The sequence below is a fragment of the Dromaius novaehollandiae genome, chromosome 8 (assembly GCF_036370855.1).
Source record: "Dromaius novaehollandiae isolate bDroNov1 chromosome 8, bDroNov1.hap1, whole genome shotgun sequence".
Classification (NCBI taxonomy): domain Eukaryota; kingdom Metazoa; phylum Chordata; class Aves; order Casuariiformes; family Dromaiidae; genus Dromaius; species Dromaius novaehollandiae.
Window position 1 is genome coordinate 9,241,674 of NC_088105.1, and position 20,588 is coordinate 9,262,261.

A 20,588-nucleotide genomic window follows, 5' to 3' on the forward strand; every position below is an offset into this window, starting at 1 on the left:
CCACCTCCCTAGAAAACATAAGCCCACTGGTGACTGGCAGGTGAGAAGTGTGGCTGCAAGTGCCAGCCCAGGGCTTTGGCATGTCCCTGGAGTCCTTACTGATGATGACCTTTCTACCAGAAGTATCCGTAAGGAACCCCTACTGCCGTGTCCTGCTGGACATGAGCTGCTGTTACATCTGTGGAGCTTTCTCTCCTCTGCGTTGGACAAAACGAGACCCTCAATGCTGAGGAAATACCTAAAATTTCAGCATGCAGTCGTGTGTCCCTTCAGGAGCGCGAGGCAGCTGTGGGCACACCACACCAGTTCTCTGTGCCCCGTGTGGGCCTGGGAAGCAGCAAGGTAAAGCAGCGGTCGGCAACCTGCTCCCACGCTCACGTGCGAGTGTCGAGAGATCCCAGATGAAGGGCATCACTGCATGAGCTCCCAGCGAAGGGAAAGACACTTCCAATGAGCTAAGCCAGAGGTGTGGGATGGTAGAAATACTTGGGTGAAACAGCCCCACGTCCGTGCCCCCCGGCGCTCGTGCTACGGCGTCACTGGTGTAGGTAGCACGGCTGCAGTCTGGTTCCTCAGGGGAATAAAAACGGAGTCCCCTCTCCCACCGCTTCCGACAGGGAGGAGAGAGTCTCCTCACCTGGAAAGTCCCCGGAGAGCAGCTCTGCCGTGCTGCCCGTGCACGTCCCGACCCGGGGCCATGGCAGCGGGGCTGGCCTAAGCTTGTCTCTGCGGGTCCTGGCTTTTTGCAGAGCCGAGCGATAGCTGTCATTCAGCATCGAAGTGCTAACTTCATAACGACGCAAATAATGGGCCTCCAGGGGCATCCGGAAAGCTCATGCCTCTCGGCTGCAACAGGGCAGGAGACGCAGCCCTTTTGGCCTGCGGTACAGCCGCCGTGTATAAGCTCCCAGAAGCGTCTTGCTGCACAAGAGCAGGGCAGGAGGGCAGGGAGGACGCCGTGTCCATTGAAACCTTCTGAGTAGTTAGAGGGGTGTCTTGGACATCCACAGGCTTAGCCTGTAGAGCTAGCAACACGATACTTGCACCACTTAAAAAATCCTCTTGAGATGCTTGATTTCCCAAATCGGCAAAATATCTAGTTTTAGGTCCTAACAGTGAGGCACATTTTATCCCTGAGAGAGGGCGTGCAGGATGACAGCATCGTCTGCCTGAGAACTGGGACACGGGCTTGGCGCTGAGTGAATGACCTTTGATTTTTTCCAAGCAAGTGCTGTCAGAAACGGCAGCACTATCTCCATTGCTCTCGGTGAGAAGGATGTAACTTGCCGGAAGCAGCCCCAATTCGCTCGAGAGAATTTTTTGCACTGAAGATGCTGAGGTGCCAGAACAACATATAACCTATTGTTAAAATCAATGTCTAGACCACAGATCTGACGAGTGGTTTACCTCTTCTTCAATAAAGCATGAAGGGGGATCCTGGGAATTACAACCAAATGAGTCTTGCAATTTGTTATGGGCAAAAAAAAATTGGAATGATAGAGAGCTAGGAAGAAAACCAGCCCGAGTGCTCTAAAAGGCAAGGCTGCCCCTGTAAACTCTTGGAGTCCTGAACCGAGGGAATCAGCAAAGCACCGCGTGATGGAACATAAGTAGCTATAATGAATTCAGAGTTTCCGCGAGGCTTTAATAAAGTCTTTCCACAGAGGCTATTAAGAAAACTAAGATGAGAGGTAGGTTCTGTCACGGATCAGAAAACGCCTAGAAGGCTGCGAGAAAGGGAAGGATTGATGGTCAACTGTTGCGGTGGAAGTACATTAACAGAGGGGCATCCCAATGAGCCATGTAAGACACACCATTATTTAGGGTAGCGGAGTCTGGAGGAGCTTCGGGATAACATAACGTGCAGCAACCGCGGGCCTCGTGTTGAACTCTGCTAGGGAAGAGGAGCGGCGTGGGGGAAGAGTGATGACAAACACTGTTATGCCCTCCTATAACTCAGTGGCATGCTGCTAGCTCGAATGGCACGGGCCAGTCGGGTTGTCTCCTGCCACAGAAGGAGAACAGAGATAGCCACGGTCTGGGAAACAGCAAGGGAAATCATTCAAGGCATGGAAAAAAACGTTCTGCTGAGGGAGGATATAAATACTAGCACCCAAAAGAGGAGGTGGCCGGGGGATGCTGGGCTGCAGGTGCCTACCAGCACGAGCAGGGTGGTGGGGCTCAGCTGGGAGCTGTGTGGGAAGCTGTGCACGGCACGGCATGCCCTATCGCCAAACTCGCTGCCACGGCGTGCTGCAAAGCCCGGGTACCATGCTGAAACCTTTCCGCTGTTTTGGGGGCTCTTATGGGGCCCTACGTTGCCCCCAAAGACTGCCAGAGAGTGGGTGCTGCCCGGCTGGAGCACCCGAGGGGGTCGAGAGCCCAAGCAGGTGAGATGTGCCTGTCCTCAGGAGCTCGGCTGGTTTTACGGCGAAAGCTGAACCTCGTCCATTCCCAGCGCGGGCTGGGATTCAAAACGCAAGCAGCCCTCCCGTGATGCCGCTTCCCTCTCTGTGGCAAGTGGACGCCTCCGCACTTTGCCATCTCCTTGCAAAGAGCTTTCCGGCGACCCACCAGTCTGCAGCTTGGAGGAAGGGCCGGGATGGACCCAGGGTCCTGAGCTCAGCGCCCAGCGCTGCCGACCTTCTCCAAAGGCAGCAAGAGCCGCAGGGGCTCCCTGGGACCGGAGGGGGACGTGCCCGGCCGGCCCCACGACGCCCCGCTCCTGCCTGGTGGCCCGGCGCCGCGGGCCAGGCGCGGGCTGGAAGCGCAAGGCATCAATCTGCCGCGGCTCGCAAAACCTGCCCTGCCGAGATGGATTTTTTAATTGGATTGTGACAAACATTTAATACCTAATAGAGCTCGCGCCGGCACAGTTAATTAAGAATGTGACTAATCCAATTCGCTCGTGGGAGCTCAGGAGGAGACGAGCGCGGGGGCGTGCGTGTGTGTTTGCATGTGGGGCAGAAGGGAGCAGATGAGGGAGCCGGACGGGGAGATATCAGCTACTGTCACCCGGTTGATTTGGCGCGTGCACGGACATGATGAAGAAGGTCTTTCCTCTCCTGGTTTCTCTTCCCCTTGCGGGGGGCCCTCCCGCCGCCGGCTTTAAATGGATTCGGTAGCTCTGCTGCTATCCCACAAGCAGGTGCCAATTTCACAGGAGGGAGCCCCAAAAAAGAGATGGAAAAAGAGCAAAAAGCTGAGAGTGAGGAAAGACGATCGAACGAGAAGTGATAGCCATTTGCAAAGCCAAATGCTAGCGTTTGTGCTGGGCATCCGCGAAGGCTTTTGCTGCTCTGTTCTGCCAGGCTGATCTGCAAGACAGGGACGTGGTGCCGGGGCTTTATTGCCCACGGGGATGGATCCCCCTCTTGCTTTTCCTCGAGGACCTACGGAAAGCCGCTGCTTGCCCGGCGGTGGCTGTGGCTGCACTGTGGGGCAGGAGGCACCGGGTCCGGATTTCCTTCCTTCCCCCTCAATCCGATGCAGCGAGCACTGTACCAAGCCTAACAAATCCGGATGGGGGCTCTGAGGGCCTCAGCTCTCCACTCAGTGCAAAGGGGGCGGGAAGATGCTAATTGCAATTAGTGAATAATAATATTCAGCCCAATCCTGGATAATTGCCGTTATTGAATAATTCACGGGTAGGGCGAGATACGTGGCGCTTCTCAAGCGGCCCGGGCTGCTCGGAGGTTTTCCGAGCCCTGGAAAAGCCCGGCAGCGACCTCGCGGCGCTGCCAACCTCGGGCGGCCCCTCCGCCCCCGGCACGCGGGGCCAGCGGAGCCAGCTGTGGCAACATCTGTATGCCGCTCACTGCCGGGCGCCCCCGAGTTTATAAATAAGACAAGCGGGGCTATTTTGGCCGGGGAGCCGGGGCCGTCCCGGGAGGCACAGAGCCGCGCTCTGTGCGCCGCGCCGCATTGTTCGCCCTCGCCGGAGAACAGGGCGCGGATTGAGCGAGGCGCCCATCTGCGGCCGCCCGGGGCAGGGAGCCCCTCTTCACGCCGGCGCTCGGCGGAATAAATAGCGCTTTTCAGCCCAGCCGGGGCGGGGACGAAAGCCCGGAGCGGGCTGGCGAGCGGGGACGCAGCGGGGACGCAGGGGCCCAGGGGAGCCCCGGCACTGGGGAGATGCCCCCAAGCAGCAGTCCATGAACGGCTGCTGGCACGCGGCCTGGAGCCGAGCCGCAGCTCCGCGTTAAACGCTGTTTGCTGTTAAAAGCTGGAAAAAGGGACGCGGGGAGGGAGTGGTGCAGCCCCCCACGCGCCGCAGCGAGGAGCGGGAGATAAAAGGGGGGGAAAAACCAAAAAACGATGGGAAACCGGTCCAGCCGGGTCCCTCCTTCGCGCTCCCGTCCCCGGGCATAGTGGGCAGGGTGTCGCTCCGGTAAAGTCATTAATCAGGAATTACGTGGAGGGCTCGCGCTGCGGCCAGGAGTAAAGAGTCCCCCGCGGCACCGCCACCACGTCCGCCTTTCAGGAAATAATTACCGGAGTTGAAATTATTTACTAAATGAAGCAAGTCTTTGAGTGCTATCTCAGGGCCGCTTGAGCCGCTTGCCTAGTTTACTTTGGTACTAGTGTTACATAATAAATTAACTGTGTAATTAAAGATAAGCTTAACGCTAGCGCTTTGCAAAGGGATTTTGTCTGGAGTCTCGGTGTGAGTAAAAGCCTTTAAAAACGGACAGGTAATGGCGCGCGTGGCCAGACCGCGGCAGTGACACAGGCGAGTGCCCTGCTGAGACTTCAGCCCCCGCCTGTCCGAGCGGAGCGCGAGGCTTGCCTAATGTTTTGGGGTCCCTCCTTGCAATTTTCTCCTTGTTGCAAAATTCGGCTTTCTCTGGGGTCTGGACAAAAAGCAGTGACTGATCCGGTCCCGGGGCTGGTGGCGGCCGGAGCAGCCGCTTCCGAATTGCCCATGCCGAGGGCACAGGCCGGCCGGGCCATCTGCACGGATGCGGCCCCGCTGCGGAGCCCGGCTTCATTAAAGCTCGGCTGCCGGCGGCCAGAGAGCCAAGAAGAGCCATTGAGGGGCAACGCGCCTCCGGCATAGACGGCGCATTCTCCGCGTTCCCGTTCCCTCGGTATTTACCGGGGACATCTGCCTGCTTCATAAACGGGCTCTTTATTCCCGCTGGAAATAGTCCGCTGGCAGCGGCGCGGCAGGAAGGACGGGGCTCGGGGCAACGTGACTTCGCCCGGCGGGAGCGGCGGCACGCTGACGCGGAGGGGGCCGAGCGCGAGCGGCTTCGCTGGGCGCTGCCCTCGCCCCTCGCGCCCGCATCGACTCGGCAATCGATTTGCAAACTCGGGGCCGGCGGAGAGTAATTATGTCGCCCAGTCACACGCCGCGGCTAATGCGAATCGAGCAGCCTTCCCCGCAGAAGCCCCCTCCGCGGTGCTGCCCGGCGTGCCCTTGCCTCCCTCGTGATGGAGGACTCCGAAGGAGAGAAATCGCCGGGTGAAGCGGCCAGCGCGGCTGCCGCAGGGTGCCGCGGGATTTTAGCGAAGGGCCAGAGCCCTGCCGGCTCTCGCCACACCGCCGTTTTTCCGTAGGGAGGATCGCGCCGCCGAGCAGCGCTTGCCTCATCCGCGCTCATCCCAGCGAGCATGCACGAAAGACGGAGGGTGCCTACAGCATGCATAAATCCTCGTTACTACACTCTCCAGCGTCTTTCCATGAAGCCTCATTATACCCTCATTAAAGAGGCATGTTTCCTACACGGGGAGCCAAGGCAGAGCGCGGCCAAGGGACAGATTTTCAGGGTGGCCCTGGCTTTCTTTCAACGCGCTTTCTCTCAATGTGGCGCGGCATCGTAACGGGCTTAAACGTGCTCACACACGAGCCCGGACGCGTGAGCTGCTCAGCCGAGGGGAAACCCCGGGGTAACCACGCGGTGGCCTTCTGGATCCCCCGTGGCCCCGTGGCTGGGGGCTGCCGAGCCGTGGAAGAGCGCGCGGTAACGCCGGCACCGTGGTCCAGGGCTGTTGACGGTGGTGGGTCTCACAGCGAGGCAAATCACTGCATTTTGTGCAGAAGTGCCCTTGAAAACAGAAGCCTGGGGTAATCCCCCCCCTCCCACGATGCCCTTTGAAGGGCATGAATGAAGCCTGTGTGGAGTCTCTGCTGTCTCATAGTGTGGTTGTGTTTGCCCAGCATCTTTTCTGCTGGGGGGACCCGGACCACTGTCCTGCAGCACGGTATCGCCCCCGTCCCCAGCTGCCCGCAAGAAGTGCAGGAATTTAGCCGCTTTGTGATTCCGACCTCACCACCGAGCGTGGCGGCTGCTGGCCACGCGGTGTAAGGGGGACGGCTGAGCAACGACCAGTGCATGCGCGTGCAGAGACAAGGCAGCAAAACCCGGCTGACGAGCAATAACGTTTTCATAAACCTCCTAGCAGGGCTTAGCTAGAGCCTGAACTCGGCCGCAGCACCACACAGCCACCCCCATGGGAGGACAGGGACGCGGCCACGGGGCTGGACCCAAACGCAGACCCCGCCGATGGCATGTTGATCTCCTGCCGCAGGAATAGGCCCCTGGGGAGTCTTGGCTTTTTTGTTTTAACAAGACTTTCAACAGTATTAAACTTCATTTGTACAGCTATAAATACACACGGCTTTGAGCAGGAGGCTCTGCTGGGGCGTTTGTAAGCGCCATCTCTCTCGGGGGCAGACGGTGTTTGGCAGCAGGGGCAGCTCTTCCACAGACCGCCTGTGCCAGCATCCCGAAACGTCTTGTGCCGTCCCCCGCTGGTGGGGTCTGTGCCCCCCCCTCCCCCCGGGGGGACCCCAGCCTCTGCTGACCTTGACGCTTGTGTGCCGGCAGGACGGTAATTACAAAGGTGGAAAGGCAAGAGGCAATTACAAAAGTGAAGTAAAGGCTTTCGAAATCAAGATCGAGCATCACGAGACGGGGGAAGGGGAAAGATGCAGAAGGCGAGCGGAGACTGGCGCAGCTCCGGGCTGGGGAGCAGCAGTGGCCCCGGCGGCGAGGCCGGTCGCGCAGACGGCCCGGCGCACGGCGGGAAGCACCGCTGCTGCTAATCCCGGCAGCAGGCCGAAAGCCCTCGCTGACGGCGGGCCCAGGGCAGGGGGGGACGGTGGGTCCCGGCTCCGGCACAGCCTCCCGCTGCAGATGCCCGACCCGGAGGCGACTCGGCCGCCTGAGCTGCCCCACACGCCGAGGGAGAATAGCACTTGCCCCGAGCCGTGCAGGGACATTTTCTGTCCCACAGGCACTCCTGTGAGCTCAGAAGCATCACGTCAAATCTTCCACCAGCGAGCCAGGAGGCCACGTGCCCTATACCAGCCACGGGTGGGGGGGGACACATTTTGGAGGTTTTGGCAAATAAGGATTTCCCCCCCAACAATGTTTTGCCCAAAGACTCCCTGAGCAGGTTGAATCACGAGGAGGCCGCTGGCAGGAACACGGTTGCCTCGTCGCTCCCAGTTCGGTGGCTAAGCAGGCTGTGGGGGGGGGAGGGGGCCGCCAGGACGCCACGCGTCCACCAAGGCGTGTCACCAGCGGTTCTGAGGTCGTGGTGCACGTGGGCCCCCACCCACCAGAAGCAGGCGCTTGCGCTTTCTGCAGCAGCTTCTGGCGTCGCAACGGGGGAGCGGGGAGCCCCACGTGGAGATGGGCCACGAGCCGCGCCGTGCGCCCTCACCGATCCCGCGCCCTCTCCACCGCTCTCCCGACTGCCCCAGTCCCAGGTGCCCTGCTGCCCCCCCTCATCCACCTCCCACGCTGGGAGAGCAGAGCTGGGCCTGAGCACGGCCGCACTCAGGTCTGGACTTAGTCAGCCAGAAATCGAGCTGCCGGGCGTGAGAGCTGAGGCACTTGTCCAGAAATGACAAGAGCGGCCGCGACGCAGGAAACACGAGTGCCGGTGCTCCACGGATCGATTCAAATGGAGTAGTTTCTGTCTGGGAAGCCACCTCTTATCTCGCGTTACTCATGTCCCGCTGGCAACGGCCTGGAGCGCGCGCTCCCCGGGCAGCTGTAAATACGCCGCCCTGACAGGCGGTGCTAAGCCAGCTGCAGCTCCAGCCGCCGAGTACCAATTTATCATCACACGAGTAGGGCTGCTGCAGGAAGACCAGAGCTCCTGGGCAGCTGTGCGGTGTGTGGTGCTCACACGCCCTTCCATGCACACGGACCACACACGCCGCGTAACCCCTGCCCACGCTGGTGGGACTGGTCTCACCCAGCGCCGTGTGCTGTGGGTTCGTGGTTCAAGACTGAGCAGGTTGCCTAGGGTCAAGGAGAAGGGACCAGCACTCCCAGCGGCGAAGTCAGCCCAGCTAGCATGGACACCAAGCTTACTGATGGCAAAAGTGGGTCAAGTTAGCCCAATTATTACTCAAAACCTGAGTGCTCCTGCAGAGAGCTTCCTTGCGCTGAACAACCATCCTTCAGGCCAAAGAGCCCTCCAGTATGAACTTCCATAGCACAAACCCTGGGCAACACCGATCCATTTGGTCCATGCAACACAGCCCATCCTTAGACAGGGGTATGGCAGTGCTGACTTTCCTCATCTGGTCTTAAAACAGCCGCTTCTGGTACAGGCAATAGATGAGTTCGTACTGCTGGGACTCTGGCATGGACACAGCATGACTCCACCGCTGCAGCGTGGGTGGGATTTGGTCTCCTTTGCTACAGCCCCTTAGCTTGGCTTGGAACGAGGCAGTGAAGGACAGGGAGGAAAGGTCCTTTCAATTCTCATGAAACCCAATTTAAGCAGGTACCTTTGAGAGCAGCAAGAACTTAGTCATCTGATAGGGACAATCTTTAACTAAAGGTCAGCTGAAATTGTATTGGACACCATGGGATTCATTTCAAATGCCTTGTTAAGAAAGGCTCAGCCTGCCTTGCAAGAGATGCCGTGCAAGACCACGCGCTGGAAACCCCCCCCCCACCCCCCCCCCCGATTCCAGAACAACAGATGCACAAATGGCATGTGCCAAACCAGCAAAACCGAGCGATGTTGGAGAAGAGCTGGTGAGGACAGCTGGAGTCCATAGCTCTGGGAGGGATCTGAAATCACTTCAGGTCTTCAGAGAGGCTGGGATGCATGCAACAAACTACAGTTTCCCCCCCCCCCCCCAACACACACTTGTTCCTCTGTCTCTCATCCTACCCCATCCCTTCTTAGGAGAAAAGGTTATAGCAGCCTGTCTCCTTGGGGCAGTTAAAGGCTTTGAGGTCTTCACACACTGAGGGCGACACAAGACCAAGAGCAGTGACGTGGTTCAGGGGAGGCAGGGAACTAGCTGTGCTGTCAAGTAGGTTCCCTTGGAGACCTGCTCCCACGACTCCGTCACCTTTAAATCCTTAAGGCTGCCGAATTATCACCTACCTCTGGCTCACTCCAGCCAGCAAACTGGGCACGGTTACAGGCCAGCTGTTGAGGGCTGGGAGGGACTGACTAGCCCCAGACTTTGCCCTCCCTATGACTTTAATGTGGGTCTTGCTGTAGGGGTTTGGATGCCCTGGTTGGGGCAATCACACATGGCTGACTTGCCCGGTGGCCAAGCCCTGGCAGACCGTGGCTCCCATGGTTGCAGAGTCAGGAACGCAGCGAGAACTGGGTGAGGGGCAGCCGAATCTAATGACATTGACATTTTCTTTCTCATTACAGACACAATTAAAAAGAAAGAGGATTATATACAAATGCCATGTCGTGTCACAGCGCCCCAGCCGCTGTGTGCGGGGTTTATCTCTTCCGCTTGGGCAGTTCCATCAATGCATTGACTTCTTCTGCCATCGAATTTATGACTGCTTTATGTTTGTTTATATAATGTGTTTAAACATCTACTTTACACTCTGCGCGCTTGTACTTGCTAATCAGCATTTTTGGCGTTCATTGCATTCACTACGCACTCGGGAAAGATTAATGCAAGCACATAGGTGGGCTGGGGGCTGGAGACTATAGCCACCCTGGGGGGGGGAACGGCGGCCCCAGCCTACAGCACCCTGCGTGGGCATGGCATCGAGGTGGGCTTTAGGCGCACCTCCCCTTTGCCCGGGGCCAGGGACACTGAAGATGCAGCTGTGCCCACCCAGGCTCCTCCGCCCTCGGGCTGCTTGGGAGCAGCTCCCTGCCGGAGCGAGCGGGGCAGGAGGCTCCTCGCAAGGCAGCCCAGCAGCTCGGGGAGGGGAAGGGCTGAGCACTGATTGGGGGAAGACCCTTAAAGTGACCATCCTTGAGCGTGGGGCCTCCCTAGGATTTTTCTTTGCCTCCTAACTTGGTGCTTGAACTGCTTCAGGGACGATTACCAAGGAAGCCGGAGCTGACTTTTACTGCAAGGAGTCTTTAGCGTCATGGTCAGGTTAATGGAAAGAGATGTGAGCGTCTCTCCCCATGGCCGCTCTGATGAACCGGCCCACACCGAGGTGCTCCTGCGAGGGTTACGCCGAGCTGGGGGCTCTGCGAGCGCCCGCTCTCCCGCGGTGCCGCCGCCGCAGCCTGCCCCCTTGCACCGTGTCCCCCCTGCCTGTCAGGAGCTGAGCCCGGGACAACCCCAGCCCACGGCTCCCCCCATGGAGACGGCAACGCTGGGACCTGCCCCAGGCAGAGCCACGTCCTTCTCTTCTGACACCAAAGTTGGTGCTTCCCCTGCCTGGCCGCCCTGCCTCCTCCTCCTCCTGCCAGTTCCCGGTGCTGCAGTTTCCCTGCCTGCGGACACAAGTCCCCCAGGGGCTTCTCTTGCAATGAGGGGGAAAGCCGCAGGGACGCGGCCAGCAGCAAGCTTTCCAAAAAACTCTTGCAGCGCAGACTTCCCCGCCGGCCAGCCAGCCCCCAAAGGCAGGAGAAGGCGGCACCGGCGGGTCCTGAGCAGCCCCCAAGGGAACAAGGCTTTCCGGAGCTGCACGGCACAGCTGCCAGGAGCATGGATGTGCAGCCTTGGGTTTGAAACCCCCAAAACAGATACAGCAGGGCACATTTAATCCCAGTTTAGTTCCCTAAACCCGATTCACCCAGCGAACACGCACAGCGAGAAGCTCCCCATTTCCAGGCGGCAAGGCAGGACAAGCAGGCATCCTGCCTCTCCCTGGGCTGCGCAGGACCTTGGCAAACCCCCATCCCTCCAAGAAGCATTTCTCCCCCAGGCTCAGCCTGCTCCTCTCAGGACAGATGGTTTCTGCCAGGAGCTGTAACAGGTAACTGCTAACAGAGAGCGCCTAATTAATCCGTGCCTCGGAAACACCCACACCGTCCCCTTCTCCAGATGCTTTGCCACCCCTCCGTTTACCGGTAACCTTCAACACGAGCACTCATGTCCCTGGCTGAGAAGTCGCAGCTCAGCCAATACTCAGGAAGTATCTGTCAGCCAAAAGCTTGCAGATTGCCCCTTCCCGGGCAACCCAGAGGGTCGACGCTCTTGGAGAAAGGCACCATTGAGGAAAAGGGAGAAGGAGGAGTGAAAGGCCTACAAAATTTGTCATGCGGTGCTAGAACTGCTGTTTCCTCCGTTTTGTTTCCCCAGCCTGGCACTTAGCGCTCCACTTCAACCCACGCGCGCTCCGAAACGATGGGTCTGTTGTTTCAGCCCTCTGGCTTTTGGCTAGAAGGGCATGAAGTCTGACCAAAACCTAGGTTTTTACCCCCAAAAGCAGCTGCGTTGGGGTGGCTACAGACGGCTGCCTAGAAGGTCTCCCTGAGCAGCCAGGAGAGGAGGCAAAAATCACATTCAAACTTTGAGTGGAGAATTCAACCAGAAAGCTGGGATTAACATTGATCCTTTTGCTCAGCAGAGAGCCTGGGTGGTCTTCGCGGTTGCTAACAGCGTCTTTGGGAAGGCGGCAGTTGTGCTTGTGAGGGGATTGCTGTGCCGTGGCGTTTCCACCCTGCTTGGAGGTACAGATGCCACCTCCCGAATGGCTCCCTGCTCAGCCACCCCGAGCGGGGACATGGTGGCAGCCAGGCGTGGACACAGGAGAAACTGGGCTGAGCTCAGCCCATAGCAAAGGGGAAACACAGGAGGGGGGAACTGGGGTGAAAAGAAACAAGCATGAAGGGATAACAGGCTTGATGGGGGCTTGCCGTGGCTCCCCAACACTTCCCCTTAATATGCAGTAGGATGCAGCCCCCCCCTCCCCCCCAAATCCATCTCCCTCTCTATGACACAGGTGCCAGGAGCCAAATTTCTTTAACCTCATTCCAACAAGAGAAGGAACTTAAAAAAAAAGTGCGGGGGGCTTGTGCCCCCCCCAACATCCCCCTCCCTTCACCCACACGGTCCCCTGCAGCGAAGCAGCGCGGACCGAGCTCACCTCCGCGCCTGCCGCCCCAAGCCGCCGAGCGCCGAGCAAGCCCCGCTCCCCGCAGACCCCCCGGGCCAAGCCGCCCCGTCCCCGCCACGGCCGCCGCGGCCGCCCCCGCCTGCTGCCGACTCCGCGACGGGGGGGGGGGGGCGACGACGGGGGGGCTGCCCCACGGCGGGGATGCGCGGGGCGGGGGGGGGACCCGCAAGCACCCGCGGGGCGCCGAGCCGCGGAGCCCCCGGAGCGGCGGAGCCCGCGGAGCCCCCGGAGCCCCCGGAGCCCCCGGAGCGGCGGAGCGCGGAGCCCCCGGAGCGCGGAGCCCCCGGAGCGGCGGAGCCCGCGGAGCCCCCGGAGCCCCCGGAGCCGGCGGCGGGGCGCGGCGCGGCGCTGTCCGCGGTGCTGAGGGCGCGGGCGCGGGCGCGGGCACTCACCGGGCTGCGGCGCCGCGGCGGACCGGCGCCTCCTGCGGCCGCCGGGGAAGAGGGAGCCGGGACGAAAGTCGGGCGGCCCCGCTCCGGCGGGGGCAAATCGCCCGGGCTCGGCCTGCGCGCCCCGCCTGGCGCCGGCCGCCCCGCTGCCTGCTGCGACGGAGAGCGGCGAGCCTCGGATGGCTTCGCTGTGGCTCCCCCCCCTGCTTAAATTTCAGCAGCTTGGGTGGTTTTTTTCTTTTTTTTTTTCTTTTTTTTTTCCCTCCTCTCCCCTCTTTCCCTTCCCTCCCCGCTCCGGGCTCTCCCAGCTCCCTGCAAGCAGCCACCTAGCGGGCAGAGGCGGGAGGAAAATCCCGCCCGCAACCCCCCCAGCACTGCTGCATCACCTCCCACCGAAGCCTCTCGCAGGGCAAGGGCCGGCCTGGCCCCCCGCACCGGCGCGGCCCCCCCGGGGCTGCCGGCCCCCCCGCCCCTCCGGGCTGCCAGCAGGGCGCTGCCGCCGCTGGAAGGCGTCGGGAAGCGGGTCGCAGAGCAGCGGCTCAAAAATTAACAAAGCGGCTGGAAAACAGGCAGGCAAGAGGGCAAAGCAACGGAATGGGAGCGGGGGGGGGACAGAAGATGCTGCAAAGGAACGGCGCGAGTTTGGCCGTGTTGTTGCTGGTTGTGAGTGCGAACCAGCACGTACGCTGGTTTGAATGTAAGCCCCCCACGGGAAGGTCTAGGTCCCCTCCCTCCCCCCCCAAAGGTTAACAGCAGAGGACACTGCCCCTATTCGAGGGATTTCCTGCCCTGCGGGATGCCGCTTACTGCCCCACCTGGGCGGTAGGGCTGTCAGAGCCGCACGCTGCCTGCCAGAGTCACCGTCTGGACGGGGAAAGAGAGCTGCTCGTGGAGGAGAGGGTGGCAGCGAGGAGGGCAGCTGAGGACCTCCCTCGCTCGGACGCCTCCGAGAGTCGCACCCGACCCCCTTTTCAAGCAGGGAGAGAGACAGAGAACCACATCCGTATTACACGCTGCCTCAAACCAGCTGCGGACCGTGGGAAAGGGGCAGGAGAGACGGTAAAGCCTGGCACAAGGTATCTTTACACCTGGCCTTACTTAACTTGGTTAATAGGACGCGAGTTCAGCACTCCCTGTTGTTGCGGCACAGCCATACAGTGGCATCACCTGGGCGATAGGAAGAAAGTCTTTGTCTCTGGCAGCCACCGCCTCAAACACGTCCAAGAGAGTTTTTCAGTTGAATTATCTCTTTGCAGGTTTAGAGCCACTGAAGCTATTTATGAATTCTGGGCAAATTCAGCCAATTACCATCACCCAGCCAAAATAACACAGGAAAGATTCAGAGAAGGTTGTAATGTTGTATTTTAACATATTCAGAGTGTTCTGATTCCTTTTGACTTCAGAATTTATCTGAATATTCAGAGTAATAAGCCTTCAAAAGCTTTTTGCTCAACAAGAAGCGGCATTGTTGTTGGTGGAGGGTTTTTTCCAGCTGAGCTGGTGAACCGAAGTTTAAAAGAGCAATTCAATCTAATTACGCATACAACTTTAGACGTAGTTTCCACAGGTGGCTCATATTTTCCTGGCAAGCTGATCCGTCGGCTAATCCTCACTCCTCTCCTGAGGAGTTAAACAAGACCTCCCTTAGTCATGGTAAAAAGAGGGCCCTAAAAGTAGCTGTGGCTCTGGAGATAGGTTTTCATTTCCTGATTTCCCCGTGTCACTCCGAGCAAATTGTCTAATCTACCTCCTACCTCTGTAAAATGGAAGTGCATCGTGAGATGTAAAGTCCATTAATAACTATGAGATACTTCAGCTCTGCAGATAAGTGCTCTCTTAGATGGAGAAGGAGACAAACCCACACACCTACATGCACCCAGACGAAGGGCGACAGCCCACAGCGCCAAGGGAGGAGGCAGCGATCTTCGAAGGCATCAGAAACCAGAGGTCATTAAACCTGGCCCACCTCCTCCCGACCAGGAACCAGTGACTTGGTGACAACCTTGCTGACCTGGTTTGTGAGGCAGCTTTGTCATCGAAAGGGTCGGGGAAGGAGGATTATCAGGGAAAAGGAAGAACTGGGCAAACCTCCTCCCTGCCCCCCCCGCCAACGACTGGTAACTCCAAAGTGTTTCCCCGGATGCGTTGAGTAAAATAACATCCAAAAGCATTTTGTTTCATCTTTTGCCAGGGAAAGCGTATTGATTCCAAGCGAAGCCTCTTTCAGAAACCATCCATTGGGTTTGGACTTTGCCCTCATTGCAATGCAAAAGCCTGAGTTTGAAATGAAGTGTTCAGTCTGAAGGAAAACCCGCTCTTTGGTTTTGCAAAGCCAAGAAACATCTGTTCCTTGGACCAGTCTAATGAAAAAGTGCCGTATTCAAGTGATCTGTTGCAATAGCGGATCAGTCCATCCCGGCTTTCCCCCAGGCTCCCAGCCCATGTTACCCTGGGCAAAGGCTCCGGCCAGATCCCGTTTGCAGAGAGGGCCCCAGGGCACCCAGCGGCTTTCGCCTCTCCTCCCGTTGCAAACGTCACGGCTGGCGGAGCCGGGGCGGGGGGGTCTCACCCAGACCTGTGCGCCAGGCAGGAACGCCTCGTGCCGGTGGTGATCATCACGTGCGCGTGGAAGAACAAGCCGGCGCTCCCAGCCTGAATTAGCAGAAAATTAAGCGTATGTCTCCATAGCGCGGGGCGGAGAAAGCGCTTTGCAGCGCCCGGCGATGCCCCCGGGCTGCACCGGGCCCCAGGGCCGGGCTGGCACCGCGCCGAGCCGCGGCCCCCCGAGCCGGGTAATCAGGAGGAGAGCGCCGTGAAAGCAGGAATGATATTGAGAAGGTTTGCCTGTAATCGCGAAAGCAATAAACCCGAATCTTTAAATCCATCTAATACCCTGCAATCAAAAATCAAATTATCTGCTATCCTGCAACAGCTGAATGCGGGCGAGCGCTGTCAGGTGCGCAGGGAAACGCAGCGCCTGGGAGGAAAACAAGCCAGCAAACCGCAGCTCCGGGAACCCGAAGGAGCCAGGAAACGGGCCGGGAAAAGCAGAAGTGAGTGTCAGAGCTGGCTCTGCAAGGCAGCGGCGCTCGGTCTGTCCGCAGCACCCCGGCCTCAGCTGCCCCGGCGGTGTCCGGAGGAAGCCGAGCCCGGACACGGGACCTCTGGCAGAGCGGGGAGCCCGCAGCCCCACTGCAGCGCCCGGGGGAGCTTGCTTTTTATTTTTTATTATTTATTTTTGATGGCATGTGCAGTTTGTCTAACACTTTACATGCAGGCAATAAATATTAATATTATTGTACAGCATGCCCGTGAATTCCAACTACTCCGGTGAGCGGCTCGCAGGAGCTATCGCTGTATATAAAATGCTTATTAGGAGAGGATGGCTGTCTGAAAACATCCGATATCGCTGTGCTCATGGATCGCGGGGAGCACAGGAGAAGCCGGACGGATTTCTCATTGCACGTTTTAAGCAACAAGGCAGCTCTGCCACTGAGAGCGCCGAAACCTGTTGCTCTCGGCGAGAGAGGGCTTTGCAGGCGCCTGTTTCCAAAAACGCCTTGTTTTGATTTTAAAACACGCAGCGGCTCCGAATCCCCGCGCCGGACAAGCGCAGCGGGACTCTCCGGCGGCTCAGGCGAGGGCAGCGGGACGGCGGACAGCAGCTGATACCTGCCCGGGCTGCTGATTTAAGGTGCCGAAGCGGTTATTTGCAGGAGGGAAGCTGCTGGAGGAGAGACGCCGTCTCCCACTGGGGCCCCTCGAGCCCCTTGCAGACGCTGCCCAGCGAGAGGGTGGGAGCGCGCTTAGACCACAAACCAAGTTGGAGAGCGGTGGAGCAACTCGCCCAAGGGCGCGGAGCAACAGGGGGGCTAGCAGGCATCCCGATCCCGCACTCCTGCCCGCCCGGAGACGCACGGGCTCCAGGAGCCGTGAAGCCCATTTCTCATCCAGCTTCCTTAAACAGCATCTCCCCCAAGCAACCGCAGCCCCGGGAGGCGCAAGGTGCACATTGCGCGGGCAGAAATCACCCGCCGGCAGCTACGAGATTTGCTTCTGCTGCTGTCGCCGCTCTCCCGACATGCAACGCAGGGCGTTCTTCATCCTGTTCCCGGGGACGGTCTTCCTGGCCACACTACACCGCTGCCGGCCCCGCGTCCTCCGCCTCAGCGCCGGGGCAGAGACTTGGTGGATTAATTTTGTTTGCCGTTTTGTTTGTTAAAAAAAAAAAAAAAGGAAAAATTAAAAAAAAAGCAGCTAAATTTAGCAGATGGCAGGCAACGTTTTCCGCAGGGAGCCGTTGTCCTTTGCGGCGGCGCTGACGCAGCCTGGTTCTTTACCCAGAGGAGGTGGCAGGGAGATGCAGAGCAGCAGGGACATCGCGCGGGGGACGGGGGGGGGGGCCTCGGCTGCATCCAGAGGGGCCTGAGCCCCCAGGGTGATCTAGCTGACGGCTCTGCCCTGGGAGAGCGAGCCGGGTCCCTCCCGCAGGCTGGCTTGCGGTGGCCACCTCCGCAGGGGACGGGACGGGGACGGGTGACCTCCCAGCTCCGGCAGCCCCCCGCGGCCTGACACGACCCTGAGGAGCTCCGGGAGCTCCTGGTGTCCAGCTCCAGGCTTTCGCCCCGCGGCCTCCAAACGCCTCCTCTCCAGGCCTCTCCGTCCGCGGGCGCGCTGGGGGAGCCGGGCGGCGGAGGAGGTGACATCTTGGCCCGGCGAGCCCCCCGCACAGCCGCTTTCCCCAGCGCAGCTGGAGCTCCTGCACGGCTTTTCTCCCGCCTCGCACGGCCCCAGCTCAGTTCTTCTCCCTCTCTTCTCCGCTCCCCCGCCGCTCGGCCCTTCCCCAGCAGGGAGGGCTCCGAAAGCGGTGGAAACGGGCCCATTTTCCCACTGGCGCTCGTCCCCTAGACCTCGCAGGGAAGAGAGCAATCGCATTCACCCGTAACGTAAGTCTTCAGGAGCTGCTCTTCTCTCCGCAGCCCTAGGACCCCCCCGCACGAGCCGACCAGCACGCACCCCCCCCCTGCTTCACCAGGTAAATTAAACGGCCGTGGCAGATGTCCCTGCAGCTTCGGGGCTCGCGGGAGAAAGCGAGCAAAGCGATTTTCTCCGGCGTGTGTATTTTAGTGCGTCTTTAATTTAAATAAGCCCGGACAAGTGGAAGAGTTTATTCCTAAACGAGCGTCACGGCTAGCAAGGCTCCCGGCGCCCGAGGAAGAGGGGCCGCGGTGCTCGGCCGTGCTGGCTTCACCCAGAACATCATTTCTGAGCAATGCTTGGTCGACCTGCCCTGCCCCACACCTGTGGCCAGGGGCGGTGATGAAGGCTGGAGTCTTCCTCGCTCACTAGACCCTGCGGGGAGGTGGTGCGCGAACCCCTGGCGCTGCAGCCCACCCTGAGCCCCCCGTTTTGCCCCCGGACTTTGGAAAACCTCCTCGGAGAGCTTTGCATCGCCGCAACAGCTTTGCAGACCAGCGGACGGACAAATAGCTGTGCGAGCAGCTACAGCGAAAATAGTCGCCCAGGGGAAGCTGTTCCCAGGATTGAACTAAATGCAAGGATTTTAAAGCATGAATTTTATTACAAACAAATCTAACGTGTTCTCGGCTCGGTAGTTAATACAGTGCATCTAGTTCCGTAATCGCTCATGTTTTCAATATCTTCCAAAGCCTCGGAGGGACTGCAGTGCTGGGGAGCTGCTCATTTTTGCGCGCGGCAGCCCTGAGAGCCGGGGGTTTGATTAGCAGCGGAGCTTGCGCTGGTGAGCAACAGCACCGGCCTCAGCGGGACAGAAAAAGGGGGTCGCTTCAGCCCCCCTGGGCAAATCGGGACAGCCCTGTGCAGAAGAGGTTGCAAAACCCGGGCTGCCTCCTTCCCTCACGGGCTATTCCAATTCCTGCCTCTGCTGCCACCGTGTCGCGCAGCCTTGGTCATGTCCCTTCACCTCCGGAGGCCCCGGCCGCCCTCCCTGGGAGGAAGGCTGGAGCCCCGGAGCTGCCGCCGGCCCCGGCAGCGACGGCACCGCTCACGGGCTCGGGGTGCCCCGCGGCGGGAGACAGCCGCTCACCGGCTGCCTCAGGAGCCGGGAAGGGCCCGCAGGAGCCTCCGCGCTCCTTTTCCTTGGAAAGGCTTCGGCTTCCCTCGCGCACGGATTTCCTGCCTCGCTCCTTCTCGCTCTTCTCCCCCAGGCTTTCTTCTTTGCCATTATCATCAGTAGCAACGTTCGCACGAAAATGAGATCAGCGTCTTCACAGACCGTCCTCCGGCTCCGGGCTCTCCCCCTTCCCCGGCCCCCCCCGCCACAAACCGCCCCTCTCTGCCCCCACGAGTCCCGTGGCAGCCGGCTCCGACCTCCAGCGCCGAGGCAGTGGCCTCACGCGGGAAAATAGCGGATAGGAGCCGAAAAACTCAGCGCAGGCTGACAGCAGCCCCGGGAAAAGGCGACCGAGCCGAGGCGCCCGCCGTGGCTTTCCTCCCGGCAGGACGGACACCAGCCCGTTGCCGCAAGGCCCCGGATGTGAAGCCCGCGGCGGCTCGACGCGCCCCAGTTAGGTGGGAAGAGGGGGGAACCACTCCGTGGAGAAGCCCAGGAGCGAGCAGAGTCGCAGGCCGCGCGGTGCCGGTTAGCCGCGGCTGGGCCCCAGGGACAGGAGCAGCAGCTGGGTTCAGGCAGGGTTTGCACGGAGCCCGAGAGACATCAGCATTCAGCGGGGGCCTTCCAAATTCCTGGGGTTTTTAAAATGCAAAATACCCTTTAGTGCCGCTGTTATCAAGTGTGATTCACTCAGATGTTGCAGCATATTAAGGAGTGTATTAACGCAATTAAAACCTGCATTCAGACCGCGAATCTAGTATCAAAATGAAGCTGCGGCAGCCCCGGGGCGGGGGGAGGAGGGCTCCACGGGGCCGGGGACTGCGCCCTCAGACAAGGCTTTGCCGCGGTGCCTTTGCTGGCGGGTCGGCCTCCTCCCAGGAGCTACCTGCTGCCCCAGGGCGCTGGCGCAGAGCGTCTCTCCTGCGGAAATCCCAGAGCACCCGGGGTGCGCGCTCGTGTCCAGAAACGCTGCACCCCGTCTCGGAGATGGGCAAAACTGCGCCCCAGCAGGGACCCAACGAAGGAGCCCAAGGCCAGGATTACCCCCACCACTGACCCTAGCTCCAGAGGTTTATTAAATTGACTGCTCCTGGTTTAAATCAGCTGCAGAGAAGGAGGAACAGCAATGAACGCACCCGTTTCTAATGGGGGCGGCTGCCGCCCTCTCCGTGCCGGTCCGCACGCAGCCAGGCTCGCTCAGGTCATCGCTTCCCCGCGCCTCGGAGCTGCCGCCGGTTTGCTGCTGCCCTCGGGCTGGGGCCCTGCGAGAAATGCCCTGCTCGTCACCTGCAGCGTGGGGAGAGGAGACAACACATCACGCTGGGGAGAGGTTGGGCTCAGCAGGGAGAAGGTGGTGCAGAAACTCCAGCCAGGCCAGCAGCAGGGCTGAGCCTGGGATGCTTTGGGTTGGAAGAGGTGTCTCCACGCCGTGGCTCTCCATCCTTGCCTGCTCAGTATTTCCAGCTGTCTCACTCACCCACAGCATTTCCCCCCACCCCAGGAACAGCCAGTCGTGATGGAGAAACCCAAGCCTGAGCTCCAGTCAAAGCAATGGCACACCTGGCCCAGAAGAGAGAGGAGCCATGTCCAGAAATGACGAGCTGAGCATCACGTGGCTGAGGGGACATCAGAAACCTCCTCCACCACCACGAAGCACAGCCTCATGAGGACAACTTCCAGCCCATCACTGATCCCGATCGACGTCCTCGCAGGCGGCCAGGGTCTGGTGCCAGCCGGGGCTGCTCGCTCCTTCCCACAGCAGGGCTGAGCCAAGGGCACCGAGGGGCCCTC

General features: G+C 59.9%; 1 protein-coding gene across 1 annotated transcript in view; it reads right to left on the reverse strand.

Annotated features, from left to right (window-relative positions):
* Positions 1 to 12,764, reverse strand: part of TNR (tenascin R) — a 91,626-nt gene extending 78,862 nt beyond the window's left edge. The window contains exon 1 of the mRNA XM_064515606.1: positions 12,707 to 12,764. The gene's annotated coding sequence lies outside the window, so the exon portion shown is untranslated. The remainder of the gene's footprint in view (positions 1 to 12,706) is intronic.
* Positions 12,765 to 20,588: the final 7,824 nt, after the last annotated feature.